Here is a 12604-nt window from a genome sequence, read left to right as displayed (position 1 = left end):
AGTGTACCCACCAGGCATAGCCAGTCTCTGTGACCAGTTCCTGGGGAAGGATTACTTTTCCCTACCTCAACCTCCTCCAGATAAAGAGCTCCCACCATGGCCCAGGGTTATTTCTTTATCCTGGGCCTGAGTGAGAACATAAGATGTTACTGTTGTTGGACACACGGTAATGGGTTATTGGTGATGAAAGAAGTAGAAATATCTCCTGGACTGAAAAAAGAAGAGACCATTCTTAGCTATTCCCTTCATTCTTTTTAATTAGCTTCCCCACCGTGGTAACCTTGTTTTTTTGTGTGTTTTTTTTTTCATTAACCTCACCCACCCGAGGATATTTTTGCATTGATGTTGAGAGAGAGAGAGAGAGAGAGAGATATTGGTTGCCTCCCACATGTGCCCCACCAGGGCCGGCATCAAACCTGTAACTGAGGTACATGCACTTCCTTGGAACTGAACCCAGGACCCTTCAGTCTGTGAGCCGATGCTCTATCCAATGAGCCAAACCAGGTAGGGCCTCACTCCATCTTTTAAAAAGCCAACAGGATTGCCCTAGCCAGTTTGGCTCAGTGGATAGTGTGCCAGCCTGCGAACTGAAAGGTCCCAGGTTCGATTCCTGTCAAGGGCACATGCCCGGGTTGTGGGCTCGATCCCCAGTAGGGCGCATGCAGGAGGCAGCGGATCCATGATTCTCTCTCATCATGGATGTTTCTATCTCTCCCTCTTCCTTCCTCTCTGAAATTAATAAAAATATATTAAAAAAAGCCAACAGTTCCATCAAAATATGATCCAGCCATCTACAGCGCTGGCCCCTTTACCACATGGAACAGCTCTTAACACGCCGGCCCATCTTACTTAAGCATCTGCGTCTAGAATTTCTCTCACTCAGTATTGACAGCATTAGAGACAAAAAGTCCCCATGAGTGCTTTATTTAGCTCAAGTTTGAAGAATTGTCTGGGCATTGAAGGACCGTAAGTGGTCTCTCAACTGGCCTCACATGTATAAAAATTGGGGTTGTCAGTTGTGTCAGGAGCTGGAGGAAGCGAACTTCCCAGGTGTTATTGAGCTGTTGGCCGCACACAAACTCACTTTCCAGGGGAGCTGCTTCCACACCCCCTCCGGAGTCCGCCCTGGTCGCTGGACTCCATTCTCAGCACGAGGTGTTAGCAAAGTAACATATTCTTAAGACAGTGAAAAATGGTGTCTGCACTTGAACTTTCATGAGGTCCCGAGTGGCCTCTTCCTATTTCTGGTTTCTCACATCGTCTTCACTGGGCTTGTTCAAGGTTATTTTGGCTACCCAAGAATTCTTACGCCAAATGTAGGAAAAGCAGGACCTGCATTTGTGGCAACGTTTTGAAATTCAGACTCATTTTAAATTATTTGCATTATGTTGTTATGAGAGAACCTTCCCTTCAGAACGCAAGTGATGCTTCCAATAGTCCTCAGCTCAAGGCACACTGCAAGTGTATTTCCCCCCCTCAGCACTCGGAGAGGGTGTGATGCTGAGGCTGTAACAAAGGCTCTGGAGCTGGAATGACCTGGGAAGGGATCCTGGCTTCTTCACTCACTGGCTGTGTCACTAATAAGTGTTTCAGCCTCCCCGGCAAAAGCCCTCAGCTCTAAAAAACGTGAATAAGAAGAAAATGCATACATAGGGCTTAGTACAACGTGTAGCATGTAGACCCCACTCAATACATGGCAGCTGTCGATAATGATAATAGTAATAATAATGAGGCCTGAACACACACAAAAAGAATAAAAAAAGAATAAATAACAACAACAACAAAAAGAAATAGAGGCCTGAAGCCAGTAGTCTGCTGCAAATCACCCTTTGGGACCCATTTTTGCCTAGAGAGATGGGCAGAGGATCCTAACAAGCCAGGCTCAGCTGAATCCCGCTATGCTGAGGCCTTTCCCAGAGAAACCACAGTCCCTAATCTCTTAAAAGCCACCCTGCTGGGTGTGCAGGCCCAAGTGTCAAGTAGAGCTTGACTTTTAAAAGACCAGCCAGCAAGGCGACTCCAACCCTACATTTTAAAGCCCTCCAGTCCCTCTTCCCTCATCACTCTGCTCCCCTAAGCCACTCCTGTCTGCAGGGATGAGGACAGGGGCCTGGGGCATCACCACTCAAGGGCTTGCCAGGAAGGAGGAGTGTGGGCGTTTGAGGATAGAAGTGCCTCATAATAAGTAAGGGAGGAAGCTGGGATCCCAGGGCACCTCCCAAGCCAGCCCCAGGCTTGAGACACTTGGAAAGTGAAGAGGAGCTGATCTGTTTCCAGCTCCCCCAGAGCTGGGGTCATCCCAGAGGGCAGGTGGGAAAAGGCAGGTGTCTTTTTACTTACTGGCTGGTAGATTTAAAGTTTTCCCCGTAGGCTATCACTTCATTCAGCGTTGACTGCTGAATGCTGGCTCTCTTGTAGTGCAAACCATGCTCCCAAGCCCCAAGTGCACACTTTCTTCATGTGAGAAAGCTGGTGTAGTTCAAACACTTTCACTCTCCCTATCCCCACCCTCTCCAGGGGGTACCACAGCCCCTCTTGTGGGCGGCGTATTGGCCCATTGGACTGGGAGGCAGCCCCATCCCCACTGCCTGCCCGGTCTCTCATCACCTTCCCCCAGTCCTCTTAGGTGGGCTCAGGGGAGATCAGTTCCGCCGCTGAAGGAGACGCAGAACCATGGTGGGCACCTGGATCTTTCAAATTGTCCTCTGGGAATCTCCCTTACCTGGCGGGAGGTGCGGCCCTCCCCACAGAGAAAGGAAAGAATCCCCTCTGCCCACCACACTGCTCTCCCCACAGGCTGAGGACGATGAAGGGAAGACAGTATCTTTTCTCCAGCTTCTCGCATAGACACCTCGGGGCCTATCAGTAACCCGGGGGGAGGTGTTGGGCTCCATTTGTGGCCATCTCCTGGAGCCTGGTGTTTGCAGCTGGGGCCATAGAGACAATTTCAGGGGAACAGGTAAAAGTTAACCCAGATTTTCTGTACACAGGTAAAAGTTAACCCAGATTTTCAAACCCTCTATTTCCTTCCTGATTTTTTGTGTCTCCTTGTTCTATTGGTTACTGAGAAAATTGTGTTAAATCTCCCAGCATGGCCCTGCTTGGTGACTCAGTGGTTAGAGTGTCTGCCTACTCACCGAAGGGTCTCGGGTTTGATTCCCGGTCAAGGGCACATACTTGGGTTGCCGGTTTGATCCTGGCCCTAGTCTGTTCCTCTGTTTTGTTTAGAAAAATTTATTCCCTCTCTCTCCTCTTTATAGTATGAAATGTCTCTATCTTTAGGACTGCTCCTTGCCTTAAAAGCTATTCGGATGTTTCTATAACTTCCTTTTGATTAGTGCTTCACTTTCAATCTTGCATTTTAAGTGCATCTCTTTGTCGATTCAATATCATCAAATAGCCAGTGTAACAGCCTTTATTTTTAAATAGAAATATTTAGTCAATTTAAACTTATTGTAATTGCTGATATGTTTGGGCATAAGTTTACCACTTCGCAAATTGCTTTCTGTTGTTCCCACCTGTTTTATCTTTCTGTTTCTCTCCTTTCTTGATTTCTTTTGTTATTATTCTAATTGGTTTTTCCTCTATTCACTTATTAGTTATATATTCTTTTTCTTTAAAAGATGACTGGATATTATAGCATTCATCCTTGACTTATTAACATTTCATGTAAAATAGTAACTTTTCTCCTTACAAGACAATGCAAGGATCTTAGAATACTTTAACTCCATTTATCCCCACTCCTGACTTTAGTGTTACTGTTTATTGTGCATTATAATTCTACATATATTTTCACCTCCAAAAGACATTACTTCTTTTGTTTTGTATAGTTAATATTCATGCAGATTTATGCACATATTAATCCTTTCCATTGTTCTTACTCCTTCTGAATTTCTGTGCTTCCTACTGGGATAATTTTTCTTCTTCCTGATGAATTCTCCTTAAGGCAAGTCAACTGGTGATAAATTATTAGTGTTAGGTTCTCTGGAAATGTCTTTATTTAATTTTTCAGGATATTTTCACAGGGTTTATAATTATAAATTGCTTCTGTTTTCATTCAGCATTTTAAAGACATTATTCCATTGTAAAACCATTGGCTATAAGTCGTATTGCTGTTCTTTTGAAGGTAACATATTTTCCCCTATTGCTTTAATTTTTTTTTTTTTTTTTTTTAGTTCTTCCCCCCACCTCTCACCATGGTCCAGGATTATATGTCTAGGAATGGTTTTCTTTGTATTTATCCTAATTGGGATACAAAATACTTCTAAATTTGTAGCTTAATGTGTTTTACCAGTTTGGGAAATTTCTTGGCCATTATTTTTCAAATATTCTTTCTGCCCCATTCTTTCTCTCTTCTCCTTCTGGGATTGCAATTACACATAATTTAGACCTTTTAACCATATTCCAAATTTATCTTTTTTGTGTTTTTTTCAAAATATAGAAATCTGTTTCTATTGTTTCCTTTTTTTTCTCTTTCCTTCCTATTTCCTGGTATTCCTGATAATTTTTAAATTGAATGCCAGATAATGTGGCCAAAATTGTGTAAAGGCTCTTACTAGTATTATCTTCCTCGAGAGAGAATTTACTCTGGATTTTGGCAGGTAGTGATCGATCACCTTATTCCAATCTGGAACTGAACTTGTTCAAAGCTGGGTTCAGTCTTTCCAGGCCTGCTCTATTTCTGCTTGCCCTTACAGGTTCGATGAGACCCACCTCCGTTATAGAGAATAATCTGTGTTACTCAGTCTACTGATTTAAATGTTAATCTCGTCTAAACATACCTTCCCAGGAACATTACTATTTGACCAAGTATTTGGATACTGTGGCCCAGCTAAATGGACAATAAAATTAACCACCCGGGTCCTGGTGGGAAGCCCGGAACGCTCACCAGTGCTCCTCCTGCAAAGTGGGCCCTGAACGCCAGTCTTTTCCTCCCCGGCCCCATACGTCTGTCAAAAGTGCTGGTGACCTTCTCAGTCGCTTAGTCACTGCTTCTTGCTCAACTTCTTGGCCTCTGCCCTGTGCTGCTTTAACACCGAAAGATGTTTCAAGAGGAACATGGCTTAGAATGTCAGGTTCACCCCAATGACTTTTCTCTCCCTAGAAACCTGTCTTCTCACATCCTGTCTGCACTGGCAGTTCCCTGGTGCTTTCAAACAGGTGTTTATTCATATTTTATCCTAGAGGGGAGGTCATTGAGATGCTGAAAAGATATTTTATTAAGTTTAATTCCCAATTAAGAATTCTTAATAAACCTAAAATAAGATAATACTTTATTAATGTAAAGGCAGTGCACATCATATTGAATAATGTTTAATGGGGACACAGAAGAGTAGGGTCCTGAGTGGTGTAGTGGGAGAGAACATGCGTCAGTATTATCCATGTAACTGACAGAGCAGCGTTGCCTGGGTCCCATCTCAGATTTAATGAATTAGAACCTGCAGGGGCTGTAGGGGATGGGTTAAGAAGAACGAACTAGAAACATTCTCATTAAAGAAAGGATGCCAGCTGTAAGGGCAAAACATCAAACATTGTTCTAAAAGTTCTAAATAGTGACATAAAGCCCTAACCAGTTTGGCTCAGTGGATAGAGTGTTGGCCTGCGGACTGAAGGGTCCCGGGTTTGATTCTGCCTCTTCTTCCTCTCTGAAATCAATAAAAACATATTTTAAAAAAATAGTGACATAAAAATAAGAAAATAAATGAAAGGTAGAATTATTGGTTAAAATAAATATTTTTTTCAGATGATAGGTTACCTACCTGAAAAAGAAAACTGTCAAACGAATAAGTTTAGCAATATGACTAGATATGTGTGTATAATAATGTGTTATATGTGTATATAATATATATATTTCCCACAGGTCAGTAATCAGTTAGAAAATATAACAAAAATGTTAACATAATAGCAACAAAAAATATAAAAACCTAGTTAAAAACAGAACTGTGCAGGATCTATATGATGAAAATAGATGTTATTGAGGGACATAAAGTTTTGAATAAAAGGAAAGACACAAATGGAAAGTCAAACAATGTAAAGATACGAACATTTTCTAGATTAGTATATAAGTTCAGTGTAAATCCAATTAGGATCTCAACCTTTTCAGGGGATGTGGTAACAGAATTTCACAGAATGATTTTAAAGTTTTCCTGGGAGGATAAATGAGCAATAATAACCAAGAAATGCTTGAAAGAGTGATGATGCAATATTTAGTTCAGCAGATATTGACACCTAGAGTTATATTTAAAATGGTGAGATACTGGTGCAGAAATAAACAGACAAAAGAAGAGAGCAGAGAGTATAGAAAGAGGGAACATTTCAAATCAAGGACATGGTGTTGACTAATTTAGAAATAATGCCGTCTAATTAATAAATGGTGTTGGGAAGTAGCCCTTGAAGGAAGAGAGAAGGCAGGAGAGTTTGATCCCTATCTCATTGTTTAGGATGCATTTAAAATACATTTCCACTGGATTAGAGATGTCAAATATAATAAATAACCAACATGCCAGAATAGAATGTACGTGAATATTTACATAATTATTAGTTGAGGAATGCTTTCCCAAAGATAGATATCAGTATCTATCTTTAGAAAATATAAGACAGGTATATCTTTCCCAAGATAAGACAGATATTATTATGATAAAATTTAAAACTTTGTCAGAGTAGTGTTTACCTTGGGAGAATTATTAACTGAGAGAGGTTACATTATACACTTAAAATTTGTGTACTTTTCTGTATATACATTATTCTTCAATTAAAAAATAACTAAAACTTCTGTTTGGAAAAAGATAACATGACAATAATTAAAAAAATAAACTAGGTGGGGGAAGGGGAGAGAGGGGCTGGGGCTGGGTGGAGGTGGGCAAAGGGGGGTAAAATGAGGGACATTGTAATAATGTCAACAGTAAAAATAAATTAATTAGTTAAAAAAACACCAAAGGCCAAAATAAAATTTAAAAAGACAAACTAGAAATAAATATTTATAGAATTTATGACATACAAAATGTTAATTAGTATCTTAATATATAAAGAACTATTGTAAATCAGTAAAAAAATTTTAAGCACTCTAATAAAAATGCAAAAAGTATAAACAGGCAGTTCACCACTCTCTCTAAAAATCAATAGGAAAAATAGCCTTCAGTGAGTATTTTTTTTAATTGTTTTATTGCTTAAAGTGTTACAAAGAGTATTACATATGTCTCCTTTTTTTTTCCCCCCCGCCCTTGACAATCCCCTGGCCTCCCCTACCCCCCAGTGTCTTATGTCCATTTTCAGTGAGTATTAACAACATCAGAAGGTCTGAGGTTCTCTAGCTGTGTTGTAAGGAACTGAACACTCTCATACCTGAGAGGGAGAAGAAGTTGCAATTACTTTCTGGACATTTGACTTAACAAAATAATTTGTAATTAAAATGTGAATTCTACTTGACTAAGAAATTTCTCTTTTTTGAAATGATCTAAGAAGATAATTTCAGGTACACAGACCTAAGTCAAAATACGAATTACCGTATTGTTTAGAATAGTGACAAACGGGGAACTACTTACACAGCCAAGCAGTAAAGAACTCGTTCTATAAATACATTGAAATATATGCAGCCAATAAAATAAATGATGTTGAAAACCTATATTAGTGGACACAGAAAAAAGAAATTCTAAGACATTTTAAGTGATAAAAGTGAAATTTATTTATTTAAAAATATTTTTACTGATCGACCTGTTGCTTCCCGCATGCACACAACCAGGGACCAAACCTGCAACCTGGGCATGTACCCTGACTGGGAATCAACCTGGTGATCTTTTGGTGCATGGGACAATGCTCAACCCACTGAGCCACACCAACCAGGGCAAAAGTGGAATTTCTTTCTTCATTTAGCAGATATTTATTTATTTATTTTTAAAAAAAAATGTATTTTATTGATTTTTTACAGAGAGGAAGGGAGAGGGATAGAGAGTCAGAAATATCGATGAAAGAGAAACATCGATCAGCTGCCTCCTGCACACTCCCCACTGGGGATGTGCCCGCAACCAAGGTACATGCCCTTGATCGGAATCGAACTCAGGACCCCTCAGTCCGCAGGCCGACGCTCCATCCACTAAGCCAAACCGGTTAGGGCTAGCAGATATTTATTGAGTGCCCATATGTGCCAGGCCCTCCTCTAGGCATGGGAGATACAACAGTGAGCAAAAAGAAAAGAAATCACTGCTTTTCTGGAGCTGACACTTCCAGTGACAAAGGAAAGATAATGAAAAGTGAAATAAATTATGTAGTATGTAAAGTAGTGTGCACACTAAGACACCATTTTCTAAATGGGTATATGTATTGAGAAATATCTGGACAGATTTTAGTTCATGGTGATTATCTGGATGATGGGGATATTTATTTTCTACTTCATACTCCCCCCCCCCAAAGTATTTTGAATAAGTATTCCTTTTAAATCAGAAGGAAATAAATGAATTTATATTTTGACAAAAATAAAATGACAAAAAAATCATTTTTAAAAGTTTCTGAATAATTGACATTTGCTATTTCCTTCCCTCAAAGAAATTAAAAGATCAACAACTGTCAAGTGGGAGAAATTTATTGATATTAAAAAGAAGTGCTCAAATGCAACTCAAAACCACAATGTGGAATAACAGAAACTCTTCATTCATTGCTGGGGGAACACAAATGGTACTTTGGAAAACAGTCTGGACATTTCTTACAAAACTAAACATACTCTCACCATGTGATCCAACTGTATTCATCCTAATTAGTTACCAAATAATTTAAATTTTTAATTTTAAAATAAGAGGATGCTAAGCGTCCCCTTTTGGATTAGGAAAGATTAGAAAGATGGATAATTGCCAATGTTCCACAGGGTTCTTTTGGGCACAAGGACAGCCAGCTGAGCGCAGTGGCTCAGTTGTCACCTATTTTCATATTTTTATTAAAAAAAAACACCTATTGCATGTATTACTTTTATAATCAGGGGGAAAAGCTAAACAATTCTTAGGTGAGGAGCCATGAAAATTAATGTTTCCCAATGTAATCAACAAATGTACATTGATGCTCAGTGTCTGAAGCGTGTGAAGAAGATGGTCTCAGACGCTGCTGGCAGGAGTGTAAACTCACAACCTTCTTGGAGGACAATTTGGCGGTTTCTATCGATATTTCAAATGTGCCTGCTTTAACAAACCACTTCACTTTAATTTACCATAGAGATACACAAACACATGCACAAAGGCACATGGGAAGTTTTATTAATTGCCGCAATGTTTGCATAAGTAAAACTTAGAAGTAACCCAAGAGCCCATCAATAGGATATTGGTTACATAATTCATGGTATATCCCCAGTATGGAAAGCTATGGTGAGGTTTTAAAAATTATAGGAACTGACTTGGAAAGACATCCAAGAGTATTATTTAAAAAAACACAGCAAGTTTCAGAACAGTTGTAAAAAACGTATGTTACAGCATAATTCCATTTTTATAAAGTAATATACATACATTACATAGAAAGTAATATAAAAATGATAGAAAGAATACGCATCATACTGTTAACGTTGGCCATCTCTGACTCAGGTCTGTGTGAGGTTTGCAAGGGACGTTTGCTTTCTAAAATAAATATTTTTGTGCTCTTTGATTTTTTGCATTGATTTTTGAAATCAGGAAAAACAAAAAACAAAGAAAGAAATGTTAAGAGTGTGTTGGCTCATACGAAGGGGGCAGGGGGAAGTACACTGGCACCTGGTTTAGCCTGACACCTCCCCCTCCTCCTTCTTTCTAACCAAAGTCAAGGGGGCCTCCCCTCCCTAAGGTTTGTGAAACGCCGACTGCTGAGCAGTACCCCCAGGATTTCTGATTCAATCCCTAAGGATTCCTAAAGGGTTTCAGTTTCTGACCTCTGGGCTCTGTGGACCCTGAATCACAACGACCTCCCTTTGATTACAGGCTCTTTATTGTTTATCAGCTGATTGTACCGAGCAAGGCGTGCACGTCCTCCTGACCACAGAGCTGAATGATTAGAAGGGAGTGGAGCCACCTGATACGATGAAGGGACACATACCCCTTGAGATCCCAGGTCAGGCCAAGGCAGACAGGCCCCCTGTCCCGCCCAAGGAGGGAGACTCAGGGGAGGGGGAACTCATGATCTGGGCCCTGGCTGTTAGCTGCCTCTGCCTGTCTGGACTGATGGCACTCTGTCCCTGCTGGACAGCTCCCACCTCAGCCACTGCTTGGGTGCCCCCCTCAACCACTGGAGGACTTTCCCCAACACCTGCAAGGCTCAGGGAAGCTTCCCTGGAGGCCTGGAGTTTAGATTGAGCTCAGCACACAGGGCAGTGGCTGAAAGATGAGATCAGTGGTTAGAGTGTCGTCGGCCGCACAGACGGGTCTCAGGTTTGATTCAGGTCAAGGGCACGGAACTGGGTTGCAGGTTTGATTCCCTGTGTGTGGGAGGCAACCAATCGATGATGTTTTTCTCTCCCTCCCTCCCTTCCACTCTCTAAAACCAATGGAAGAAATATCCTCGGGTGAGGATTCACAAAACAAAAGGATGAGGAAGAACACATCAGGATAGCTACAGTGTCCCTTTTCTAAGGGGACCAGCGCAAGCCCTCAGGTAAAGCCTTCCCTAATCCTCCCCCTGGGTTCTCTCAGCAGTGGGCACACCGTATCCACACCTCCGCCCTGCTCAGTCCTCAGTTACTGGGGAAGACAGACCAGCACCAAGCCAATGCTCCAGGACTCCCAACCAGCCAGAACTCCCACGCCGTGTCCCCAAAGTGGGTGCAGCTGTGCCTGGTCTGGTGCAAGCCCAGGACAGCTAAAAGCTGGAGGGAAATGCCATCCATGCCTGGAGAAGAAACCCCGTGTCCTACCCACCTGCTGCCCTCACACAAGCTCCTAAGCCCTGACTGAGGCCCTTGGGGTCCCAGGGCACCTTCAGCAGGTGCCCAATGCCTGCTACTTCCAGGAAGGGTAGACGTCCTGAGCCCCTGGCTGGGGGAGGTTTGTGAAACACAGATAACTGAGCTGTACTCCCAGGATTTCTGAGAATCTGTATTTCTTTTTTTAAAATTTTATTTTATTTTATTTTATTTTTTAAATATATTTTATTGATTTTTTTACAGAGAGAAAGGGAGAGAGATAGAGAGTTAGAAACATCGATGAGAGAGAAACACCGATCAGCTGCCTCCTGCACATCTCCCACTGGGGATATGCCCGCAACCCAGGTACATGCCCCTGACCGGAATCGAACCTGGGACCCCCCAGTCCGCAGGCCGACGCTCTATCCACTGAGCCAAACCGGTTTCGGCTTTCTTTTTTATTAATATTAATATGTTCTTATTGATTTCAGAGAGGGAGAGAGATAGAAACATCAATGATGAGAGAGAATCATTGATCAGCTGCCTCCTACATGCCCCCTGCTGGGATCAAGCCCGAAACCCAGGCATGTGCCTCTGACTGGAATCGAACCCAGGACCCTTCAGTCCCTAGGCTGACACTCCATCCACTGAGCCAAACCAGCCAGGGCCTGAGGATCTGTATTTCTAACAGGGTCCCAAGTCTTGCTGATGCTACCGTCCAGTGTGCCTGGTGACCAGACTTTGGGAACCACTGGGTTTGAAGATGGGGCAGGGGCAGGAAGGCTGGTCAGGGAGCTATGGCGGCTCCAGGCCAGACAGGACCAGAGCTTAAAGCAGGACAACGCCAGCAGGATGGACCGGAGGGGCCAGAGGAGGACACAGGCTGAGAGGCATTTCGGAGGAGGGCCACCAGGAGAGTGCCCAGGTGGTTGTGGAGCATGACGGGGAGCAAGGAATCAGACTGACTCGGGGGTTTCTAGCTTAAAGGCCGAGGGGAAGGACTCGGGGGTGGGGCACCCAGGAGGCACACCGGCACTGATGGGAGGGCAGGGCTCCATTTTGGAGCATCCTCTGCATGGGGGTGTCCAATGGGCAATTGGTCATTTTAGTCTGGGTGGGGCCTGAGGTACTGGGACTGTGGGAATGTGGAGGTGAAGGTAATTCCCACAGAGCTGGCAGCTGGTGGAGTGCAAAATGCAACAACTACCTGGGGAGAGTACATGAATTACAGACAAACAAACAAACAGAAGCAAGAACCACAGGACGGGGGAAAATTCTACAAGCTGTGAGTCTTGTTAGTTGTGCCTTAGCCCTAAGACAGCTCCCTTGGTCTGTAACTCCCAATATTCAGGGACTGGTAGGGGGTCCAGTAAGGAAAGGTGGAAGGCAGGGGACAGTGAAGCTCTGGGGGCAGCTGAAGGTGTCCTGGGGCCCAGGTGCCTTAGCCCTGGGCTGGGAGCTTGTGTGAGGGGCAGCGGGTGAACAGGACCCAGGGGATTTCTCCTTCAGGCATGGACAGCATTTCCCTTCGGCTTTGAGCTGCCCTGGGCTTGCACCAGGCCAGGCGCAATTGCACCCACCTTGAGGACACTGCATGGGTGTCCCGGCCGACCCAGAATGGCAGGCAGCAGGGCCCGAGGAGGAGGCCTGGAGGGAGGAGGCCCACTGCCATTCTTGGTATGGTTCTCCCTCCAGGAGCTGAGCTGCATCTGGCCTCACTCAGGGCAGCTTATAAGGCCTGGTGTGAGTTCTGTTTATGTG

The sequence above is a fragment of the Myotis nattereri genome (genome assembly GCF_964212035.1).
Source record: "Myotis nattereri genome assembly, chromosome: 10".
NCBI classification, from domain to species: domain Eukaryota; kingdom Metazoa; phylum Chordata; class Mammalia; order Chiroptera; family Vespertilionidae; genus Myotis; species Myotis nattereri.
Note: the sequence above shows the minus strand (reverse complement) of the source record.